Source organism: Lutra lutra, chromosome 13 (genome assembly GCF_902655055.1).
Source record: "Lutra lutra chromosome 13, mLutLut1.2, whole genome shotgun sequence".
In the NCBI taxonomy this organism is placed as follows: Eukaryota; Metazoa; Chordata; class Mammalia; order Carnivora; family Mustelidae; genus Lutra; species Lutra lutra.
Window position 1 is genome coordinate 31,514,619 of NC_062290.1, and position 25,895 is coordinate 31,540,513.

At 39.3% G+C, this 25,895-nt stretch overlaps 1 long non-coding RNA gene across 1 annotated transcript; it reads left to right on the forward strand.

Annotated features, from left to right (window-relative positions):
- The first annotated feature begins 4,555 nt into the window (after positions 1 to 4,555).
- LOC125083586 (uncharacterized) lies at positions 4,556 to 10,070 on the forward strand. Its single transcript, XR_007122315.1, has 2 exons — positions 4,556 to 4,678; positions 9,475 to 10,070. It is a non-coding gene; the product is annotated as an uncharacterized LOC125083586 (long non-coding RNA).
- The last annotated feature ends 15,825 nt before the right edge of the window (positions 10,071 to 25,895 follow it).

Below are 25,895 nucleotides of genomic sequence, written 5' to 3' on the forward strand. Positions count from 1 at the left end.
TAGATAACTACTAAAGTTGTGAAATTTTACAACTTTTGACAGTGAGTCAGAGCCAAAGCAGTGGCCAATCACTGAATTTTCCTTTGCTATGGAGGACACTATAATGTCATTCCACCCGCCAAGAGAACTCAAGACAAACAAAATTCATGGGTTAAAAGGAACCACAGGAAACAAAATCACCTCTATTACAAGTTGAGGCATTTAGGGTGTGTGCATGTTACTAATACAAGCATGATCCTCAAGTGTGTTTGCACTCTAAAATCTTTTATCTCCCTGCCCATAAGGGAGTCTGTTTATCCCTCTCTCTGCCTGCACCCCCTCCTCATGCTCACTCTCTCTCTCTCTCTCAAATAAATAAAATCCTTAAAAAAATACATTAGTACCTCAAAAATAATAATAATAGAAAATAATAACAAAATCTTTTAATATGGTGTGTACCTATTATCCTGGACTATCACAAAGAATCCAGGGCTGATGGTCCACCAGGCTCCCTCTGGTTTCTAAGGCTTCCAGGGGAGGAATACCCTTTAGGAGGTTGCTTTTCTTACCTTTATGAGAAATCAGCTTCCAGGGAACTAGACCTATTGAAAGTATTTTTGAGTAAGGGACAGGTGGGACTTGGTAAGGAGAGATAGATAGGGGGTTATGTGATCAGTCTCACAGAAATCCCTGAAAGGTATGGGAAGGTATGGTGGAGGTATGGGAAAACCAGAGATAAGGGAATAAATTGGACCACCCTACCCTAGGCCTGTGGTGTGGGTTGTGTGGGTTGGGTGTCTTTATGATAATCACCTGTGACCAATAAAGAATAACCAGACCCTAAAAGGAAGTAAGCCATTGCAGCTGTTATCAATAGAGATGTTAAAAGGATTTAAGTTTCCTGGTTATCCTTCCATAAAAGACCGGCTCTCTCTTGAGAGCTCTTTCTGTATCTTCACTTAGTAAACTCCTTTACTCACTCACTGTTGTCTGTGAGATTTATTCTTTGACTCAGTGAGATAAAAGCCTGGCTTTCCTGTTTCATTTTGAGTGAATCATGTCAGCCTGTTGACAGAAGGCCTAAGGTTTCAAGATTCAGGAAGGAGTGAGTATCATCAGATAAAGAGTGCTCTTAAAAAACTGATGTCCGCATGGTGTGAGGACCTTTTGCACCAATGTCCACCTTTGAGGATGTCTTCTCTTAGCCCTAATTTTACTCTTGCTTTATTATGAGCTATGATCTTACTTTAAGCTCCTTTAAGGAACACAGATTATTACTATGATTTTTAATAACACTAATAAAATAGATAATGATGAAGGTTATTACTTTCTGATCATTTACTCTGTCAGACATTATTATTTCTTGGCCTTTTGGCTAAGACCAAGTGTACTCTGTCAGGCATTGTTTTAAGTGACTGGCATAGATTATTTTAGAAAGCATTCCCTAAAAGAACTAGTTAATAATCATTATATACTATCTCATGGAGGAGGAAACTGGATTTTATGGATGAGATATGACTTGCCAAGGATCATGTAGCCATCTGGAAGGGGGCAGGGAATATGGTCAATAAGCAATTTAGTTAGGTCAGAATTGACCATCTCATCACAAAATGAAGTCCTGAAACCCATCTGTATAATTTTTTAAATCAATCAAGGCATAGTTTATATACCATAATGTGTGTAGTTTTCCATATACTTGGATGAGTTTTGGAAATTTAGACAGCTGTGTAATCACCACCATCTATATTTAGATCTTTCTATCATCCTAAAAGGAGCCCGGATTCCCTATCTAGTCAATCCCCACCTCTACCCGCAGGCAACTGCTAATCTGTCTTCTATCCTTCTAGATTAGATTGTCTTTCTGAGAATTTTGTATAACCATAATCATTGAGTTGTACTCTTATGTCTGGCTTTCACTCAACATAACCTTTTAAGATTTATCAATACTGTTATGTGTATCAGTAGTTTCTTTTCATTGCTATGTGTTATTCCTTTGTATGGTTGTATATTTTATTCATTTTAGGAGGCAAGCATTACCCTAATAGCAAAACCAGACAAAAATATTCCAAGAAAATAAAACTAAAATCACCAAATCACTAAAGTATCAATTCACCAGAATTCCTTGTGAATATATATAGGAATCCTCAGAGAAGTAATAGTAAGTGGAATCCAGAAATACATAAAAAGAATATATGCTGACCAAATGGGGCTATATACTATATATATAAATATGTATTTACATATATATATGATTTTAGTTTTTTAAAAATGATTTTGTTTATTTATTTGAGAAAGAGAGACAGCAAATGAGAGCAAGAGAGGAAGAGAAAGAGAGGGAGAGAGCTTATGAGTGGGGGAGGGACAGACAGAGAGGGAGAAGCAGACTCCCTGCTGAGCAGGAAGCCCATTGCAGAGCTCGATCCCAGGACCATAGGATCATGACCTGAACTGAAGTCAGATGCTCAGCCAACTGAGCCACCCAGGTGTCCATATATATATATATAAATATTTTTTTAGAGCAGTTTTAGGTCTGCAACAAAATTAAACAGAAGGTAGAAGGTATAGAGAGTTCCCATATAACCCCCACCATCACACATGCAAGCCTTTCCCACTATCAAACTCCTGCACCAGTGTGGTATATTTGCTATAATCCATGTACCTACATTGACACATCATTGTCATCCAAAGTTTATAGTTTACATTAGGGTTCACTCCTGGTGTTGTATACTCTATGGGTTTTGAAAAAAGTATAATGACATATATCTACCATTGTATTATTCAGAATCGTTTTACTGTTTTAAAAGTCCTCTTGCTTCACCTATTCATTCCTCCTTACACCCAACCCCCTGGCAACCACTAATCTTTTTACTGTCTCCATAATTTTGTCTTTTCCAGAATGTTATATAGTTGGGTTCATACACTTACATAGCCTTTTCAGATTGGTTTCTTTCACTTAGTAATATGAACTAAAGGTTCTCCATGTCTTCCATGGCTTGATAGCTCATTTCTTTTTACTGCTAAATATTCCATTGTCTGGATGTACCACAATTTATTCATTGCCTACTAAATAACATCTTGGTTGTTTCCAAGTTTTGGCAATAATGAATAAAACTGCCATAAATGTCTATGTGCAGGTTTATGTGTGGACATGTTTTCAAATTATTGTTTAAATACCAAATAGCTCAATTGCCAGACTGTATGGTAAGAATATATTTATTTTTTAAATTTTATTTTATTTGAGAGAGAGACCGTGAGAGAGAGCATGAGAGGGGAGAAGGTCAGAGGGAGAAGCAGACTCCCTGTGGAGCAGGGAGCCCAACGTGGGACTCAATCCTGGGGACTCCAGGATCATGACCTGAGCCCAAGGCAGTTGCTCAACCAACCGAGCCACCCAGGCATCCAGAATATATTTAGTTTTATCCGAAACTGTCAAAATCTCTTTCAAAGTGGTTGTACTATTTTGCATTCCTAGCAGTGTAGCTAAACTAATGAGTTTACCCCCTGGCAAGTCAGGAACTGCACCAGGTTGAGTTGTCACTGGAAGAAAACTTTATCTGTAGCAAGTAAGGAGATCACAGGGAATGGCTTCCAAAGCAATGACTCCCCAGGCAAGGGTGAATGGGTTCCTTTAATTTAGGGTTAGGATGAATATTTAGATAGGAAAGTCTTGTCATCATATGTAGCAGTGGGCATAAGGCCACACAGGTGCCTTGAGGAAACATGCGTATACACACAATGTGTGTTATGTAAATGAGGTTTGTGCTCCTCCTTGGGTGGAGATTTTAGTTTTATAATGAGGTAAAGGTAGTTGTCAGTCATGCTAGAGGTCACTCCTTAATCCATCTATACAGTTTTGAGTTGGGGTTAAGTTCAAACTGGTTTGGGTGGTCTAGGTTGCCTGGAGGTCTTGTCAGGGAGTCGCTACAACTCGAGGGGGCAGTTTCACTTTACATCTGCCTGAGTTAAGAGATTAAACTGGAAAGAAGAGCTTAAGGAAAGCTCTTGTGGGACAAGCTTCAGTGAGTACCAGTAGGTGGGCAGTAAAGTCAGGTCTTGAGGTCTGCTACTGCCCCTCAGAACAATGTATTACTTAAACTACCACCCCTGGAGGATTTTACTAGTTACCAAGCACAGTTAGATATGGCCTTAAGAAAAACATACTGGCAACAGGTCTTTGGGGAGAAGGACGATATACGACCGTGGAGCTGGGCAAGCTGGGGATGCCCGGCTCACTCAGGGCGGAACGCTGCCCTTTCACAGAAGCCTAGCAGACAGGAATGCCAGGTCAGCTCAGGGTGGAATAAATACCGCCTGCTTCCCTTTTCCGTTGTCGCTCCTTTCTCTTCCCAGAAGTGCCCATTGTTAGTTAGATGAGTCCTTTGAATGTGCTTGGTTAACTATAAACTTTATCCTCCTCCTTGTTTGTCCACAAGACTTGTGACTAATGTTTGACCTTCATCGACTCTTTTGTTATTGTTTCTATCTAATAAAAGTGAGACTGTGCAGTTGCTCAGGGCAGCAGTCTTTTCGACTGTTGTCCCCTGCTCCCAATCTCTTGCAGCTGACTTGTTTGTGCCTAATTCTTCTCTCGTTCGTGGACTGGAAGTGGCAAGTGGTGCCCGAACAGGGACAGACCAGAAACAAAACAGGAGAAGAAGCCCCAACGTGAGTTTTGCATGGCTGTGTCTTTTTCCAGCTGGTGAGTTGTGGGTACTTATCACATGGTATGGGTAATCTAGAGAGCACAAACGATTATCACCCTTACGTTTATTTATTGAGAAGGCTCCTAAAGGCGGGAGGAGCAAAAGTCAGCGAGGGCCAACTTATGGAGCTTTTAAAGGTAATTAAAGAACATTGCTCCTGGTTCCCTATATTAGGGACTTTAGATTTACAAACATGGGAAAAAGTAGGTCATGAATTAAAACTTTCGTATACTAAAGGAAAGCCAATTCCAGTTACTATATGGCCTACTTGGACCCTCATTCACTCTGTTTTGGAGCCTTTACAAACCCCTGATTCGGAGAGCAATAATGAATGTTCAGAAGAAACTAAAAAAGAGAAACCTGAACATGTCATCCAGGAGGAGAAAGAAATTACTAAGGCCACCAGAAAGGAATATTAAAGGAGGAATCTCCTCCTCCTCCAGTAACAGAACAAAAGGTGCCCATGGCACTGTTGCCATCGGCTCCGCGGTTCTATAAGAAGACACCATTTAATGAAAAAGATGAAAGATACATGCTATTGGCTGTTCAGAAAGGCCTCCTTGAAGCACAACGAGCGGGAGACCTAGATGCCTTGCATTTTAATTTCCCGGTTATTATAACAGAACATGTCGCTCCAGGACATGATCCTAACAACCCTAATGGTGTCTATGAGGCCAAGCATGAGTCATTTACCTTCAAATTATTGAAGGAACTAAAACAAGCAGTATAAAACTATGGAGTTAATTCTCCATTTACAACGGGAATCATTCAAGGCATGGCAGAAGGCAATCGACTTATTCCGACTGATTGGTCATTGTTAGCAAAAACTGTTCTATCTCCAGGTGAGTTTTTACAATTTAAAACATGGTGGCAAGATCATGCAGAAACAGCAGCTGCCCATAATAGAGCTTTAATATTCTTATTTCCGTGGAACAGCTCATGGGTCTTGGCCCATGGGCCCAGGTGCAGGACCAGGTCCCAATGAATGATCAAGCTATTGAGTAGCTCTGGCATTGCTGCTTGAAAGCCTGGGAGAGAATAGAATCTCAGGGTGATAAGTGCTCTTCTTTTCAAAAAGTGGTACAAGGTCCAAAAGAACCTTATACTGATTTTATTGCAAGATTACAAGAAGCTGTCAAAAGACAGATAAATAATCTTGAGGCTGCAAATACCATTATGCAACTGTTGGCTTATGACAATGCTAATTCTGAATTTAAGAAGTTGATAGCACCCTTTAAAGGCAAGGGAACATTGGCAGATTATATTAAGCTATGTCAAGGAGTAGGAACTGAGACCTATAAAGCTGATTTGTTAGCTCAAGCAATGGCTGCCCTTAACACAAGAGAAATTACTTATTTTGCAAGCGTTAGTGGAGGAACAGACAGAAAAAGGACATATTGAAGAATCTCATAGTCCTAGGAATTCACCAGTTTTTGTTATTAAGAAAAAAATCAGGGAAATGGAGACTTTTAATAGACCTGTGTGCGGTTAATTCTGCTATCCAGTCCATGGGGGTCTCTCCAACCTGGATTGCCTTCCCTAATCTAATCTAGTCCCATGCGAATGGCCAATAATTATCATAGATTTACAGGATTGCTTTTATACTATACTACTTGCTAAGGAAGACTGTCCTCATTTTGCTTTTACTATTCCCGGTGTAAATTTAAAAGAACCAGCCAAACGATATCAATGGAAAGTTCTTCTATAAGGAACGTTGAATAGCCCCACTATCTGTCAGGAGTATGTGGCAAAAGTTATACAGCCAGTTAGAAATCAATTTCCACAAGTTTATCTTATCCATTATATGGATGATATATTATATGCAGCCTCTGACAAGCAATTGCAGGATGCATTCAGAATGCTTCAATTGCAATTTGAAAAATACAAACTAATTATAGCTCCAGAAAAAATACAAGTTACCACACCTTTCTCATATTTGGGGTTCGTTGGGGACCTCAGTTAAACCCCAAAAAGTTCAAATCTGTAGAGATAAAATTACAACCTTGAATGATTTGCAAAAATTATTGGGAGACATTAATTGGATAAGACCTAAAATTGGAATTCCCACATATGCTTTACAGCATCTATTTACCTCTTTAAAGGGAGATCTAATTTAAACAGCCCTAGGACCCTATCAAAAGAGGCTTTAAAAGAATTACAATTTGTTGAAAGCCAGATTCATTCAGTGCAAATGGATAAAGTCCAACCTGGAATACCGTTAGATCTTTTCATTTTTCATACCCGACATACACCCATTGGATTAATTTTCCAGGAAAAATTAATTGTAGAATGGATTTTTCTTCCAGATAATACTGTTAAAACATTCACTACCTATATAGACCATATTGGCAGTATTACTCAATTAGGAAGAAAAAGAATTCGGCAAATACGGGGTATGATCCACAGGTTATTGTTCTGCCTTTAAATAAGGTGCAAATTGAAATGCATTCCAAAATAATTTTAAATTGGCAAATTGTTCTTAGTGGCTTTACTGGAAACACTTCTTCTCAATATCCCTCTTTACCTGTTGTTTCCTTTTTAAAACATACTGCTTTTGTCCTTCCCAAGATTACTTCTAAAAATCCATAACAGATGCCCCTACTTACTTTTTTTTTTTTTTTTGCGGATTTTTTTTTTCAGCATAACAGTATTCCTTTTTTTTGCACTACACCCAGTGCTCCATGCAATCCATGCCCTCTCTAATACCCACCACCTAGTTCCCCCCACTTCCCACCCCCCGCTGCTTCAAACCCTTCAGATTGTTTTTCAGAGACCATAGTCTCTCATGGTTCACCTCCCCTTCCAATTTCCCCCAACTCCCTTCTCCTCTCTAACTCCCCTTGTCCTCCATGTTATTTGTTATGCTCCACAAATAAGTGAAACCATATGATAATCTCTTCCCTACTTACTTTTCTGATGGCTCTGTTAAAGGTAAAACTTGTATTATGGTCCTACTTCAAAGGTTATATCTACTACCGGTCTCTCAGCACAAAAATCAGAATTAATGGTGGTTATTGCATTGTTTCAAGACGTTTCTTCTGCATTTAATCTGTTATCTGATTCTTTGTATACAGCGTATGTTTTACAACATATCAAAACTACTACTGTTTCTACATCTGATATAATATGATGGCTGTCATCACTGTAGCCGTAAGTCTTCCCAGATGTTATGCACAAATAAATAATTTTACTTATTGGGCTTATATACCCAATCCTCCTCTGCTCCGTCCAGTAGAGTGGGGAGAAGATACAATACCAATTTATTTAAATGCTTCAAAATGGGTGCCTGGAATCTTAGATCCTAGATTGCTGCTATTGCCCTTAGAGGAGGGCACAAATATTAATCTTACTTTTGGATATCAAAATAGACCAATATGTATCGGCAATCATTCCAGTTGCCTTGTCCCTGATGATCAGAGATGGTTGGTGGACCTTCCTACTAATAATTATTTGACTAAAGCTCAGTTACATTTACTCTCCACTAAAGGATTCCAAGCCGATGAATATCGGGGTCCTAGCTATGACACAGCAGCACCCCCTATTCCCAAATGCAAACCAACACAAATGTGGTCTGATGAGGGAATTCGCCCTTTATGGGAGGATTGTTGAGCTTCTCACCCCACTATTGTTATTAATGATTCCTATGGAATTGTATGGGACTGGTTTTATATGGATTGTATGGCAGTCACCAATTGCACTGGGGAACCCTGCTCCTCTCATCGAAATTTAAAATGGCAAGTTTTTGATGATCTCATTTTACCGCAAACCTTAACCTCAGGAGATGCACCTCTGGTCTGGCTTGGGCAAGGACTTTCTATGTCATCTCCTTTTGTTAATTATCATAAAAGACAAAAGAATTTATGGAAGGTCACCACCGATTTAAGTCGCTTAAGAGTTTGGAATGGCTCTTACATTCATCAGTCTAATAACTACGCATTTTCTTTTTCCTTATGGATGAGGAGTGGGTAAGAGCTTGTGTTAAAGATCCCTATGTTTTTGTTATTGGAAAAATGACTATTGATCATAGCAATAGAGAAATAGACTGTCTCAACTGTAAAATGTTCACCTGTGTAGATAAGAATGTTTATACAGACAATTCTATCATTCTCATAGCTAGAAGAAGAACAGGCATTTGGTTACTGGTGAAACACCACCGTGTTTGGGAAAGCTCTCCAGATGTGCATATACTTTTAACAGTATTGAAGGACTGGGTCCATAGAACAAAAAGATTTCTTCGGTTGCTTATAACAGCTATTTTAGGAATTATAGCCATTACTGCTACAGCTACCACTGCAGGAATAGCCTTGCATCAAACCGTACAAACTACACAATTTGTACAAAAATGGCATGAGAATGCTAGCAAAGCCTGGAATCAACAAATGATCATAGATCAAAAATTAGATGAACGTATCTCTGATTTAGAAACAGCCATGATATATACAGGAGATGATCTTCAGAATATAAAACTTAGATTTCATATTTTATGTGACTGAATGTTTCTTCTTTCTGTGTTACTCCCCATGCCTATAATGAATCAGAAGTATCTTGGAGCAAAATTCGCCGACATATTACTAACCATTACGGTGATAATCTAACCTTAGATATTAAACAACTTCAAGATACTATTCTAAGTATTACTCACCATTGCAATCAGTTCCAGGAGTGAGTTTTACTCAAAGAATTAATGATATTCTGTCTGATTTAAACCCTTCTACTTGGATCAAACAAACTGGTCTCGTTGTTATAGGTGGCATGATTATTCTTCTTATTGCTATAATCTTTTTATGCTTAGTCCTCAGAAGCACGTAAAAATTCCTCCAACGACTGAAGAATCAAGAAACTGCAAAATCAACTTTTCTACTTCTTCACAAACAAAAAGGGGGAGATGCTACTGCCCCTCCGAACAATGTATTACTTAAACTATAACCCCTGGAGGATTTTACTAGTTACCAAGCACAGTTAGATATGGCCTTAAGAAAAACATACTGGCAACAGGTCTTTGGGGAGAAGGACGATATATGACCGTGGAGTTGGGCAGCTGGGGATGCCCGGCTCACTCAGGGCGGAACGCTGCCCTTTCACAGAAGCCTAGCAGACAGGAATGCCAGGTCAGCTCAGGGTGGAATAAATACCGCCTGCTTCCCTTTTCCGTTGTCGCTCCTTTCTCTTCCCAGAGTGCCCATTGTTAGTTAGATGAGTCCTTTGAATGTGCTTGGTTAACTATAAACTTTATCCTCCTCCTTGTTTGTCCACAAGACTTGTGACTAATGTTTGACCTTCATCGACTCTTTTGTTATTGTTTCTATCTAATAAAAGTGAGACTGTGCAGTTGCTCAGGGCAGCAGTCTTTTCGACTGTTGTCCCCTGCTCCCAATCTCTTGCAGCTGACTTGTTTGTGCCTAATTCTTCTCTAGTTCGCCGACTGGAAGCAGCAGAGGTCTAGCAGGTGACATTAGCCATGGATGAGAGTTCCTGTTGATCCAGAATTTTATGGTATTAGTATTCTGGATTTTGGCAATTCTAAAAGATGTGTAGTGGTATCTCATTGTGTCTTTGATTTGCATTTCCCTGATGACATATAATGTGGAGCATATTTTCATATGCTTACTTGCCATCTGTGTATCTTCTTTGATGAGGTGCCTGTTAAGGTCCCTGGCCCATTTTTAAATTGAGTTGTTGGTTTTTCAAGTTCATTGTATATTTTGGAAAACAATCCTCTCTCAGGTATATGTTTTACAAATATTTTCTCCCAGTCTGTGGCTTGTCTTCTTATTCTCCTGACAGTGTCTTTTGTAGAGGAGACATTTTTAATTACAATGAATTCCAGCTTATTAAGTACTTTCTTAAACATGGATTATATCTTTGGTGTTATATAAGAGGGTTTTTGTTTTTGTTTTTGTTTTTTGTTTTTTGTTTTTTCCAGATGGTGAGAAATAGAGGAGGGCCAGAGGAAGAGGGAGAGAGAATCTTAAGCAGGTTCCACACCCAGTGTGGAGTCGACATGGGGCTCAATCTCACAACCTTGAGATTATACCTGAGCCAAAGTCAAGAGTCTGTCACTTAACCAACTGAGCCTCAAGTGCTTCACACACCAAATGCACTCAGGTACTCAGCATTTGCCAAACTTGGCACTTAACTACGTGACCCACTCAGGTGATGAGGGAGCAGAAGATTAGCTAAGGAAAAACCACAGGCTGACACCCTACAACCCACCCTCCCCACGCACACTCCTGATTGGCACATCTGTGACATTCTTCCAGGAAGCTCCCAACTATCTTAATGTTAATGCCTTGCTGGAGGAAAAAACAACCTTAATTTGACAATGGCAAGGCCTCCCAGTATCCTCTGAGTCTTTAACATATGAAAATCCTTTTGAAACTTCCCTTTCCCTTACCTTCCTAAACTCCCAGGTATATAATCAGCTACCCCTCAGTACTCTGGGACCCCAGCTCTTCCTGCTACAGGTCCTGTCCCCCTGCTTTAATAAAACCACTTTTTTGCACTAAAGACATCTCAAGAATTTTTTCTTGGTCTTCAGTTCCAGACCTCACCCCACCAAACCTCACCTATATTCTAAAACTACATCACAGGCACCCCACAAAAGATCTTTTTGTTGTTGTTGTTGAGACTTTATTTATTTGACACAGAGAGAGAGAGCAAGCACAAGCAGGAGGAGCAGCAGGGGGAGAGGGAGAAACAGGCTCCCCACTGAGAAGGGAACCTGACATAGGGCTTGATTCTAGGACAGATGCTTAACTGACTGAGCCACTCAGGTGCCCCACAAAAGGTCTTTTTAAACAGAATTTTAACATCTGGAAATATGTTAACATAACAAAATTATTGTGAGTTTCCTATCTCTAGATTATTTCCTATTTTTTTTTAACTTAGAAACACTGCCTTGAGAACTTCTTTTAAGTACTAGATACTTTAAAATTGATATACATACCATTGTGTACAACTCAGTTTTTATTATATTCACCAAGTTGTGGGACTACTACTACTACATAATTGCAGAGCATTTTTATCCTCCCCCAAAGAAATGCAGTACCTGTTAGCTGTCACACCTCATCCTGCCTACTGATAACCACAACCTACTTTCTGTCTAAACAGGATTTGCCTATTCTGAACATTTCATATGAATTAAACCGTATAATATTTGGTTTCTTTGTCTCTGGATTCTTTCACTCAGAATAATGTTTTTAATGATCCACTTTGGTTTAATTTTTGTGTAACATGTGAGGTATGTGCTCTAATTTTTGCCTATTAGAGCTGGAAATAAGGGAGGCACCATCAAAAGGGGTAATCTCAAAATGGAGATGCGCTTTTAGAATTTTTTTAAAAAAGACTTTATTTATTTATTTGAAAGAGAGAGTGAGACAGAGCATGAGAGAAGGGAGGGTGAGAGAGAGAAGCAGACTGCCTGCCGAGCAGGGAGCCTGATGCCAGGCACGGGACACAGGACTGGATCCTGGGACCCCAGGATCATGACCTGAGTTGAAGGCAGTTGCCCAACCACCTGAGCCACCCAAGCACCCTACTTTTAGAATTTTAGAAAGCTGTTTTTAGTTATTAATGAGCTCTTGTAAAATCAGACCTCTGATAGAGACTGATCGTTTCCTGGCCTCTGTGCATATTTTTGAATGGGTCAGTTTGGATTCAAAACCAAGATGAACAGGGTTTAGGAAAGCCTTGCTTGTCCCTGACACTTAGAACACCTGCTGCTAGTGTGCAGAGTGTTTGTTTTGCTACCAGCAGAACAAATACTGCTGGTTTTTTCCTGGAATTTAACTCAACAGATTCTAATTGCCTGAACCTGTGTGTAAGCTGAAATCTGAAACTGTCTGCTTGCTGTAGGCTATTTCAGACTCAGCACAAACTGTGCAGGGCCAAAAGCCGAAATCACTCAGACCGGGTGTCATTGCAGATTCAAAGCACCTGTGCATGGGGCCACAAAACACGATGAAAACATTATGGACGCTGTCTGTACTGCCTGGGTCACATGCAAAATGTTCACAAGAAAGGGCTTGTTCTCTACAGGGACCATCTGGAATCAGGCTGCTGATCAGCTCTATATTTCTGACACAAAACTAACTGCAATTCCAACTTGTGATTTGTGCCAAGAACTATGTACGAGTTCAGGAAGGACACGTTGCAGGGACTGTGAACTTTCTGTCTACTCCTAGTGGAATGGACTCTTGACCCCATCTCAGGGAGGGCTCACTGTTGATGATTATATTTGGCTTTCTGGATTAGCTGCAGTTTGCAAACTGATCATTAAGTGTAGCTATGTGTCATAAGGGATTAATTTTTTTTAGATGCTCACTGGATACATCATTAGGATTAAAGAACACCCCTTTTGAAATTTTTAAAAAATTCAGGATTTTCTCCTGATGGGTTCCTGAACACGCCAGGTCTTTCTCCTTGAGTTGTTTAAAAATATTTTTTTTCCTGTGAAAATACATTTATTCCTCTTGCATACAACTCTTCCTGATGGAATGTCTGCATAAGGGGTAGGGAATGATTAAAAAACATGACTTCATGATTACTGAAAAGGACACATTGATTTTGCAACAATGAGAAGAAACAAAACCCTAGTATCTGGAAAGCATGGGAGAGGGGGCATTAATACCCTTTATTTTTAAAAAACTGTTCCTGGAAGCTGTCCCCTCCTCCAGAAGGAAACTCCCTGTGCTGCCTTTCCAAACTGCTGAGAATGTTCTGATTCATACTGACTGTTGAAATTAGATCACACCCAGCAGTGCTGGCTATAGAACAGATTGCCTGGCCCCAGCTCTTGCACTTTCTATGCAAAATACAGTCATAGGATGGATGAGCTGATGTCATAGCGAAACAAAACTGGAAATGACTGCCTTCTTACACTTCCTCGAAAACCAAGGACTCAACTAAAGTTTTCCAACTAAACTGGGAATTCTGGGACTGGAAGCCCCGGTGGGGGTCTACTGGGTCTTCTGTTAACCTGGGGGCCTACTGTGTGTCCTGTTCAGGGTGCACTAACAGTTGAAGTATGACCTCAGAGGTTGTACTTCTTTTGCATGGTCCCTGATCATTATGACACTGTCTCAGCTGGAAGGCATTTAGGTTAGCTTCAACGTATGGCCAGGTGATTCTGACTGAATCGATGCCTCAGGTCATATAAAAAAGATTCATACAAAAACTTGAGGAGGAAGCCCCTGGATTTCTAAGATAGAACTTTACAATTAATGGGATATGTGTTAAATCTCAAGGGGGCATAACTGAGATCAATAATAATACTGCTCTCATCCTCCTGCATTTGGGCCTACCAATAATTATTTTGCTATAAAGACAGTTTGGCCAAGGGCCAAGCGGTGGACTTTACTGAAGAGAATTACCATAGAAGGGCTAGGACATGATCCTCACAAAAGTCTTGCAAGGATGGCCCTTGGATGACATCTGAGAACTTGGATTTTGCATCAGTTCTCATCAATCCTAAGTGGTAAGAGTGGCTCACTCCACCTAAACCTACCTTTCTTTCTTTTCTTTCTTTCTTTCTTTCTTTCTTTCTTTCTTTCTTTCTTTCTTTCTTTCTTTCTCTTTCCTTCTTTCTTTCTTTCTTTTTCTTTTTTCTTTTCTTTTACAAACAATGAAGTATGTGCTAAACACCTGCTTTCCTTCTGGGGGTCTGGAATTTTAGGGCACTGAGTCTCTAATGAGCTACCTGGTTGGCAACACTCTGCCCCTGTTGTCACACATCAGTGCAGGAAGAATTAAGCATATCCTATGCAAGTCCACTTGGAGAGAACTCTTGGAAACTTGTGACTGGATTCCTTTGGCCTTCTTATCATGTGCCTTTTCCCTTTGCTGATTCTCTTCAGTTTTTTTTTTTTTTTCCTGTAAAAAACAGTAATTATGGAGTATAACAATTTCTGGGTCCTGTGAGTCCCTCAAGTGAATCATTGAATCATCAAGCCTGGGGTGATCTTGGAAATCTGACACAGAGGACTTGCTCTAAACCTGTGTGTGTGTTTTGTTTGTTTGTTTTCTGAGAAATATATGAAATTCTGTGATGTTCACAGGTCATTTAAAAAAAAAAAACAACCTTTCAATAATCTCTCTCTTTAGTGATCTTACAAAATATACCAGAAGAGACTATCTATCTGTAGTTCCCCAAAATTAAGGTGTCAGCAAGGCCATGATCCCTCTGACAGTTCTAGTGGAGAATCCTTCCTGACTTTTCTAGCGTCTGGCATTTGCAAGCAATCATTGGCATTTGTTGGCTTATAGATCCATCACTCCAGTCACATGGCCATCTTCTCCCTGCATGTCTTCATATTGTCTTTCCTCTGTGCATGTCTATCTCTGTGTCCTAATTTCACCTTATAAGGATGCCAGTCATAATGGATAATGGCCCATTATTTTAACCTGATTACTTCTAAAGATCCTTCCAAAAATGGTCACTTTTTGATGTACTGGTGGTTAGGGCTTCAATGTATCTTTTGGTAGGAATACAATTCAGCTCATAAGAAGCTTCTAAATCCATCCCTATTAGAAACCCACAAAAAAAAAAAAAATCCTCACTCATTTTTTTTTTTTTTTTAAACATGGCTATCGTAATTTCTAGGAACACCCCAGTGACAATATTCTCTTTTGGAATTAAACATCTTCTAGGTGATTAGGTAGTAATGCAGTTTTAGAGTGTGGGCTGGGCGCTTCTCATTAGTACAACTTGTATTTTGAGCAATGACTGTTAAATATCTCAACTGAAAAGTTGTACTTAGGAAGGATGTTTGTCTGGCTCATTCAGTAGAGCATGCAACTCTTGATCTTGGGGTCATGAATTTGAGTCCCACAAATTAAAAAAATTTGTACCTATGATAGGCAGCTTTACATTCTTGTTATTATATTTTGACTTTTAGAATACTGGGTTAAAGTTTGAGAAGGCTGGCTGAAGGAAAAGTACACATGATCAGTGAAAGTGAGTGGGAACTGCATCTTTAAGGTAAAACTGGGACATCTCCCACTCTTGTCATCCTAACTTTACTTTCACTTACAAGAAAATGAAGAGATATCTCACAAATTATTTTGAACAAGTTGGTGATCTAGAACTGGCTGTCTTGAAAGGTAAGTAGAAACTAGTAAGCCACTTCCAGGCAAGAATGAACAGTAGAGTGAAAAACATAGGCAGGAGCGCTTGGGTGACTCAGTCAGTTGGGCGTCTGCCTTTGGTTCAGGTCATGATGCCAGGGTCCTGGGATTGAGCCCTGTGTTAGTCTCCCTGCTCAGTGGCGAGCCTGCTTCTCCCTCTGCCTCTCCCCTGTTTGTGTGCTCTCTCTCAAATAAATAAATAAAATCTTAAAAAAATAAATACAGGTAAACATGCACAGTTGGGAGAAATGTGAGATGGGAAAACAAAATTGATAAGTAATTATATTTTTGTCACCCAAAATATGGTTTTGGGTTTGAGTATAACAAATGCAGGCAACTGCATCAAGCCCTGCCAAAACATGAAGCAACAACCTATCAGGATTCAGCTTCATAGAATAAAATCAGAAATCCACTGCATGGCATGAAAAGAAGTTCGAATCTAGTTTTCATTTACTTTTTATCCTCATTGCCTGAGTCCTACCACCAATTTATACAATCAATCCCACTGAGCACTGTAACCTTTTATTTTTTAAGCACTCTGCATTTCCCTTCTCTGAATAGTTGCTTATCCTCTCTTCTCATTCTGTAAGGCAGATGTGCTAACCACTACACCATGGGACCTGAGGGCCTCTCTTCTCATTCTGGAATACACTGTTCACTTCTCTACCCCTTAGTCTCCTTTAAAATGAACCATAACACAATAGAGAACAGGAAGAATATTGAAAATAGAACTAAGATGTGCTTATGGAATATCAATAAAGAAGGATTATTAAATCCAGTAATGAGGAATTAAGGATATATTCCACAAGTAAGTACTACATAAAACAAACCTTTGCATATTGGAGCAGAATTACACAAGTAGCTCTCCAGCTGAGACATCTGACAGTAGAATGTATTAAACATTTTGTATGTCAGGAATTATTCTAGATCCTTGCTACTTGCCATCTCATTTAATCTCTCAACAACGATTCAAAGTAGTTATCATTCACAGATGATGTAAGATAAACCCAAGGCTCAATAGTTTTCATGCAAGCACAGCTGATGCCATAATTGTAATTTCAACCTTTCCACCCCAAAGTCTATGTTTCTATCCTTGTAATGCCAAACTACTTGCCAAGGTTGATGCAGACTTAAGATAAAGTTTGGCAAATGCTGAGTATATGAGTGCATATGCTGAGTGAAACATTTGAGGCTCAGCTGGTTAAGTGACAGACTCCTGATTTTGGCTTAAGTCATGATCTCAGGGTTGTGAGATTGAGCCCCACCTTGGGTTCTGCACTGGGCATGGAGCCTGCTTAAGATTCTCTCTCTCCCTCTGCCCTTTCCTTCACCCCACTCACACACACATTCACGTATGTTCTCTCTCTCTCTAAAAAGAAAAAATTGATTCTGAGGAAGCACACACTGGCAATTAATTAGGAGGTAAATGGTGCAACAACCCATGCAGCAGGTAATGAAGCCCTTGACTACGTATAAGTAGTGGAAATAGAAGGCAACAAGGTAAGAAATCCATATGGGATAAACCTAGAACCAAGTTTAGGAAGAGTCAAAGACAAGTGTGATGTTTTAAGCCCAATAGTGCTGTCATTAATAAAAATATGTAACTTCCTCTAAAACCCAAACCAAAACAAAAAACCAAAAAAGCAGGTTTTGTAACAGCAGTTCTAACTTGGTGAGATGGGTGAAAATTGCTGTCTAATTTCTGGCTCTAGCCCTAACAATGATGTTGTCTTCAATTATAGTAAGAGCCACAGGCTGAGAACAGGCACCATAACCAGAGGCAGAACTAAGACCTGAGGTATGGTTATGTCTTGTATGGATGAAGACATACTATGTTTGAAATGGCTGTGTATTGAGATCCAACTCCAGTGCTGTGGCCCACAAAGAAAGTGGATATTCCCAGTGTCCATCTCCCAGGGGAGCAGACTCAGGAAAGGAAGCTGGAATTCATCAGGTGGGTCAGGTTTCTCTCTAGGACATCTTTCTCTGGACCTGGATCTCTTGGGTTGGTTGCTGGGAGGGAGATTTCTTGCTGTGGTCTTCAGGGGCAAATTCAAAGATGGTATATACTGTATAGAGCCTAAATAGGAGCTCAAATGAATTTGATCTGCAGGCTCTGGAGAGCCCCCCTTCCCCATATCCTAAAACTGTCTTTCCTCTTTTTTTTAATGCTTTCTTTGGATTTAATTTTTGATATATCCTTCAGTTGTTAAAATTGTACCTTGAATACTTCAGTATTTTGTTAGACTTTTTACAGTAAGGACCTAAAAAGGACACTTCTCTTATATGTCTACTAGAATAGAATTTTTTCTTTCTGTAGGCCAACTCATTTTTCATTTGATTTTTTTAAGGAATTGAAAGCTTGACTTCATGGAACAGAGTAATAGATCTGACCAGCTATATAAGCAAATACATGATTTTCCGTAAAATACCAGTTTTTTCAGGAAGTTATTAAACCCCAAGGTCCCCCCTTAAAGAAGAGGCATCATCTTTTTGTGTTTGTATAGGCAAAATAAGAGGCTGACACATAAATTGTGTCCATCCTAAATAGACTTGGGAGAAAGGCTTGGTGTGGCCCTCAGAATTAAAACTTGAATACATGAAGTTGTCTGCTCTATTTCTCCCAATGTTATTTATTATTTAAAGCATTAATCAGGGGCGCCTGGGTGGCTCAGTGGGTTAAGCCTCTGCCTTCGGCTCGGGTCATGATCTCGGAGTCCTGGGATTGAGTCCCACATCGGGCTCTCTGCTCAGCAGGGAGCCTGCTTCCTCCTGTCTCTCTGCCTGCCTCTCTGCCTGCTTGTGATCTCTCTCTGTCAAATAAATAAATAAAATCTTAAAAAAAAATAAAGCATTAATCAGCATCAATGATGAAGCTTCTGTATATACACTTAACATTTTTACTTCCCAAGAGACAGGAGGATACTACTGCTACTGGGTAGAGAGATGCCCTACCTAGCAGTTGTGGTTGGGGCACTTCAGAAACAGCCATATAGAATAAACACTTTGAACACAGTTTTGTTATTTTGCTGACTCTTGATCAAGAAACTGCTGTCAAATACAACATTTTATGTCAACTATGCTTCAATTAAAAAAAAAAAAGTGCCTGTGGATTGTGCCATGAAACAGTACATGAGAATATATTTGGATATCTAAAATCTAGAGGTCACAGTAACACAAGATTTTAGATTTTAAAATTCTGGTGTCATCAGAAAAGTTTCTAAAACTTCAGTCTTTGAGAATTTCTTGAGACTCCTGTGGCCCAGAATGTGGACTGCCTTTGTAAATGTTCTACCTGCATTTGAAAGACTGGTTAGGTCAAGTCACCTGAAAATATTTTAAAATCTTGATAGCTTTATAGAATTCTTATTTCATTGGTCTTTTAGGGTTCTCAAGAGAAATAGGACAATAGACATTTATCTTACAAAATTGGGATACATAAGGGAAGAGGCAAGATGGCAGAAGAGTAGGGGACCTCATTTCATCTGGTTCATTCAATTTAGCTAGATATCTGTCAACCATTCTGAACACCCACAAATTCAGTCTGAGATATAAGAAAATATATCTGGAAATCTACAAGTAGAAAAGTGACTGCTTTTTGCAATGTAGGTGGTGAGGAGTAGTGAATCTGTGGGAAGAGATTGGAAGATTAACAGAGGAGGGATAAACTGGACCAGTCCATAAACTGGCTATTAGAAAAAGTGTTCTAACATTGGAGAACAAAATTGGAATGCTTAGAAATCTTCTCCAACAAGAGACATCCTTTTCTGAAAGGGGTTCAGGGGATGAAAAGGACAGAATTTTAGGTGGTTCACTGTGGTCTAGGATTCAAAGAGACACAGAATGAATGGTGTGTGTGTGTGTGTGTGTGTGTGTGTGTGTGTGTGTGTGTGCCTGAGCCAGTGGAGTGCCCAAGCAGTGGAACGGTGGAAACTGATTTTGGTCAGCGAGCCCAGGGGGGGTCACCATAAACCATGAGCCAGGCCAGTCGAGTGACTGTTCTTTACATGAGCACCCTGAAAAGGACAGGAATGCACAGGCCATTTATCATCCCCTGGAAGGGGTGAAACAGCTGCACCCATAAACAGGCAATAACTCTCAGGGCAGCAGCGGCCCTGGAAAGGACAGTAGGGTGACACTCAGCACTCCCCCTGGAGCAGCAGAGTGGGTATGTACACAAGCCTACAACCACTCTTAATACCTAGGCACACAAAAGGCAGGTACAAGGGTCCCTCAGTCTCCTCCCTGCCACCCCCCCCTTTTTGTTTTGTTTCATTTGGTTTTGTTTGATTTTCTGTTGTCGTTTCTGAATGCTTTGGATTTGTCTAGGTTGTATTTTGCTTGGGTCGTGGATGATATTTTGGACTCTGCTCACTCTCTTACCCATTGTTCTCTGGGCAAAATGACTAGAAGGAGGAATTCACAACAAAAGAAAGAACCAGAGGCAATGTTCTCTGCCACAGAGCTAACTGATATGGATATAATAAGTATGATGTCAAAGATGGAATTCAGGTTAGCAATTATAAAGTTAATAGCTGGGCTTGAAAAAGCATAAATGATAGTAGAGAATCTCTAAGGGTGGAATGAGATCTAATCAGGCCAAACTTAAAAATATTATGAATGAGATGCAATCTAAATGGATGCTCTAACAGCTAGGATCAGTGAGGCAGAAAAGATAATAAGTGATCTAGAGGATAGGCTGATGGAAAAGGAGGGAACTGAGGAAAAGAGATAGAGATAACTCAGAGTCCAAGAAGAAAGGCTTTGAGAATTTAACGATGCCCTGAAGAGAAAAAAAAAAAAATGTGAGAATTATTGTGGAGCCTGTGGGGTGGAGAGAGAGAGAGAGAAGGCCAGAAGGTATATTTGAGCAAATTATAACTGAGAACTTCCCTAATCTGAGGAAGGAAATAAACATTCATGTCCAAGAGGCAGAGGGGACCCCTCCCAAAATCAATAAAAATAGAAAACCAGCCTGAAATTTAACAGTGAAACTTGCAAATCTTAGAGGAAAAGAAGCTATCCTGAGAGCATCTAGGGAGAGGATATTCCTTACCTGTGGAGGGAGGAACATCAGGATAACATCAGACCTATCCACAGAAGCCTGGAAGACCAGAAAGGCCTGGAATGATATATTCAGGATACTTTTGGGAAGAACATGCAACCAAGAATACTTTATCCAGCAAGACTGTCATTCAGAATGGAAGGAGAAATAAAGAGCTTCCAGGACAGAGAGAAACTGAATGCATATGTGACCACCAAGCTAGCCCTGCAAGAAATATTAAGGGGTAAGCAAAGAGAGAACACAATAGCAACATAAACCATAAAGAAATAGAGACAGTCTACAGAAACAGGGACTTTACAGGAAGTGCAATGGCACTAAATGCATATCTTTCAATAGTTACTCTGAATGTAAATGGGCTGAATGTTCCAATCAAGATGCAGGCTATAAGAGTGGATTAAAAAAAGAAAGATACACAAACCATAAGAGACTCTTAATCTCAGAAAACAACCTGAGGTTGCTGGAATGGAGGGATATAGGAGGGATGGGGTAAGCTGGGTGATGGACCTTGGGGAGGGTATGTGCTATGGTGAGCACTGTGAATTGTGTAAGACTGATGAATCACAAAACTATACCCTGGAAAAATAACACATTATATATCAATTAAAAGAAAGCAAGACCCATCCATATGCTGTCTACAAGACTCATTTTGAATGTAAAGACACCTCCAGATTGAAAGTGAAGGGATGAGGAACCATTTACCATGCTAATGGACCTCAAAAGAAGGCTGGGGTAGCAATCCTCATATCAGACAAATTAGATTTTAATTAATTAATTAATTAATTAAAATTATTATTTATTGTCAGAGAAAGAGAGAGCGAGTGAGCACAATGCAGGGGGAATGGCAGGCAGAGGGAAGAAGCAGGCTCCCTGCTGAAGAAGAAGTCCATGTGGGACTTGATCCTAGGACCCTGGGATCATGACCTGAGCCAAAGGCAGATGCTTAACTGACTGAGCCACCCAGGTGTCCCAATAAATTAGATTTTAAACCAGAAACTATAGTAAGAGATATAGAGTGGCACTATATCATACTTAAAGGGTCTATCCAATAAGAAGAGCTAACAATTGTAAATATTTATGGCCCCAATATGGGAACTGCAATTATATCAACCAAATATAACAAAAGTAAAGAAACACATTGATAATTATATATTAAGAGTAGGGGACTTCAACATTTCACTTACAGCAATGGATAGCTCATCTAAGCAGAAGATCAACCAAGAAACAAGAGCTTTGAGTGACACACTAGGCCAGATGTACTTCATAGATATATATAGAGCATTCCATCCTAAATGACAGAATATTCATTCTTCTCCAGTGTACATGGAACTTTTCTCCAGAATAGATCACATACTGGGTCACAAATCAGGTCTCAACTGATAACAAAAGATTGAGGTTTTTCTCTGTATATTTTCAGACAACAGTGCTTTGAAACTTGGAAGGAACTCAATCACAAAGGAAACTTGGAAGAAACTCAAACACTTGAAAGTTAAAGAGTATTCTGTTAAAGAATGAATGGGGTCAATCAGAAAATTAGAGAAGAACTTAAACAATTCATGAAAACTATTGAGGATGAAAACTCATAACCTTTGGGATACAACAAAGGCAATACTAAGAGGGAAGCACATTGCAATACAAGCCTCTTTCAAAAAGTTAGAAAAAGCCCCAATGCAGAAGCAAACGTTACACCTAAGGACCTGGAGAAAGAACAGCAAATAAAGTCTAAACCAAGCAGGAGAAGAGAAATCAAGATTAGAGGAGAAATCAATGAAATAGAAAAAAGAAGACCAGTAGAACAGAGCAACAAAAGTAGAAGCTGGTTCCTTGAAAGAATTAATAAGATTGTTAAACTCTGGCCAGACTTATCCAAAAGAAAAAAGAAAGGACCCAAATTAATAAAGCTGTGTTGAAAGGAGAGAGATCATGACCAACACTAAGGAAATACAGAGATTTGAAGAACATCTTATGAGCAACTATCTGCCAATAAGTTAAGCAATCTGGAAGAAATGGATGCATTCCTGGAAACATAAACTGAAACAGGAAGAGGTAGAAAATCTGAACAGACCAATAAGCAGTAGGAAATTGAAGTAGTAATCAAAAACCTCCCTGAAATCAAGAGTCCAGGACCAGATGGCTTCCCAGGGGAATTCTACCAAACATTTGAAGAAGAATTAATACCTATTCTACTGAAGCTGTTTCAAAAAATAGAAATGGAAGGAAAACTACCAAACTCATTCTATGAGGCTTGATCCCCAAACCAGGCAAAGACCCCATCAAAAAGGATATTTATAGACAAATATTCCTGATTAACATGAATGCCAAAATACTCACCAAGCTCCTAGCCAATAGGATCCAATAGTACATTAAAAGGATTATTTGCCACAACCAGGTGGGATTTATTCCTGGGGTGCAACATTCACAAATCCATCAACGTGATAGAGCATTTTAATAAAAGAAGAGACAAGAACCATATCATCCACTCAATTGATGCAGAAAAAGCATTTGACCTTTCAATGCTTTTCAATGCTTTTCAATGACCTTTCAAATGCTCAGAAAAAGCATTTAATCCTTTCTTGATTAAAACTCTTCAAAGTATACAGATACATACCTCAATATCATAAAAGCCATTTATGAAAACCCCACAGCAAATATCATTTTCAATGGAGAAGAACTGAGAGCTTTCCCCTTAAGGTCAGGAACATGACAGGGATGCCCACTCTCACCAGCATTGTTCAGTGTAGTACTAGAAGTCCTAGCCTCAGCAATCAGCCAACAAAAAGAAATAAAAGGAATACAAATGGCATGAAGAAATCAAACTCTCACTCTTCACAGATGACATGATACTTTATGTGGGAAAGCTAAAAGACCCCACCCCAAAATTGATAGAACTCATACAGTGATTAAGCAATGTGGAAGGATACAAAATCAGTTCACAGAAATCTGTTGCATTTCTATACACTAGCAATGTGAGTGAAGAAAGAGAAATTAAATAAATGATCCCAATTACAATTGCATCAACAACTCTAAGATACCAGGAATAAACTTAACCCAAGAGGTGAAGTATCTGTACTCTAGAAACTACAGAAAACTTATGATGAAATGGAGGAAGACACAAAAAGATGGAAAAACACTCCATGCTCATTGATTGGGAGAATAAACATTGTTAAAATGTCTATGTTGCCCAGAACAATCCACATGTTCAATGCAATCTCTATCAAAATACCATTGAAATTTTTTAAGAGCTGGAACAAACAATCCTAAAATTTGTATGGAAACAAATAAGACCCCAAATAGCCAGGGAATATTGAAAAAGAAAACCAAAGCTGGGGACATCATAATGCCTGACTTCCAGCTATATTACGAAGCTGTGATCACCAAGACAGTATGGTATTGGCACAAAAACAGACACACAGAGATCAGTGGAACAGAATGGAGTCTCCAGAAATGGACCCTCAACTCTACCATCAACTAATCTTTGACAAAGTAGGAAATAATATCCAATAGAAAAATGAAAATCTCTTCAATAAATGGTGCTGGGAAAATTGGACAGCCCCATGCAGAAAATGAAACTGGCTCTTCTCTCACACTATATCACTATATACAAAGATAACCTCATAATGGATGAAAGACCTAAATGTGAGATAGGAATCCATCAAAATCCTACAGGAGAACATAGGCAGTAACCTCTTCGACCTTGGCCACAGCAACTTCTTGCAAAACCTCTAAAGACATTTAAAGACAAGGGAAACAAAGGCAAAAATGAACTCTTGGGACTTCATCAAGATAAAATTTTTCTGCATGGCAAGTGAAATAGTCAACAAAACTAATGGAAGAAGATATTTGCAAATGACATAACATATAAAGGGCTGGTATCCAAGATCCATAAAGAACTTCTCAAACTCAACACTGTAAATCCAGATAATCCATTCAAGAAATGGGCAGAAGATATGAACAGACATTTCTCCAAAGACATAAAAATGGCCAACAGACATATTAAAAAATGCTCCACATTACTTGTCATTGGGGAATTACAATGAGATACCACCTTACACCAGTTAGAATGGCCAAAATTAACAAGACAGAGAACAACAAGTCTTGGTAAGGATGTGGAGAAAGGGGAACACTCTAACACTGTTGGTTGGAAAGCAAGCTGGTACAGACACTCTGGAAAGCAATATGGAAGTTGCTCAAGACATAAAAAATAGAGCTACCCTACAACCAAAAAATCACACTATTAGGGATTCACCCCAGAATGGGGTACCAAGAAATACAGATGTAGTGAAAAGAAGGGGTACATGCACCACAATGTTCATAGCAATAGTATCTGCAAAAGCCAAACTGTGGAAGGAGCCAAGGTGCCCTTCAACAGATGAAGAGATAAAGAAGATGTAGTGCATATATATAGTGGAATATTAGCGATTAGAAAGGATGAATACCCACCATTTGCATAGACATGGATGGAACTAGAGGGTATTATTCTAAGTGAAATAAGTCAAGCAGAGAAGACAGTTATTGGATAGTTTCACTCCTATGTGTAATATAAGGAATAGTGCAAAGGACCATTGAGGAGGGGAGGGAAAACTGAATGGGAAGAGATCAAAGGGAGCCAAACCATGAGAAACTCTTGACCCTGGAAAACAAACCAATGGTTGTGGAAAGGGAGGTGGGTAAAGTGATGGGGCAACTGGGTGATGGGGATTAAGGAGGGCACATGATGTGATGAGCACTGGATGTTATATGCAACTAATGAATAATTAAATACTACACCAGAAACCAATGTAACCAGCTATATGTTGGCTAATTGAATTTAAATTAAAAAAAAAAAAGAAATTGGGACACATGATTATAGGGCCTGGCAAGTCTGAAATTTGTAGGACTGGCTGGCAGATTGGAAATTTTGGCAGGAGTTAAGATTCAGTCTTGAGTCTGAAGGCAGTCTTGACTGATACAATAAGGAAGGTTATCTATTTTACTCTAAGTGTACTGATTTAAATGTTAATCACATCTAAAAAATACCATCACAACAA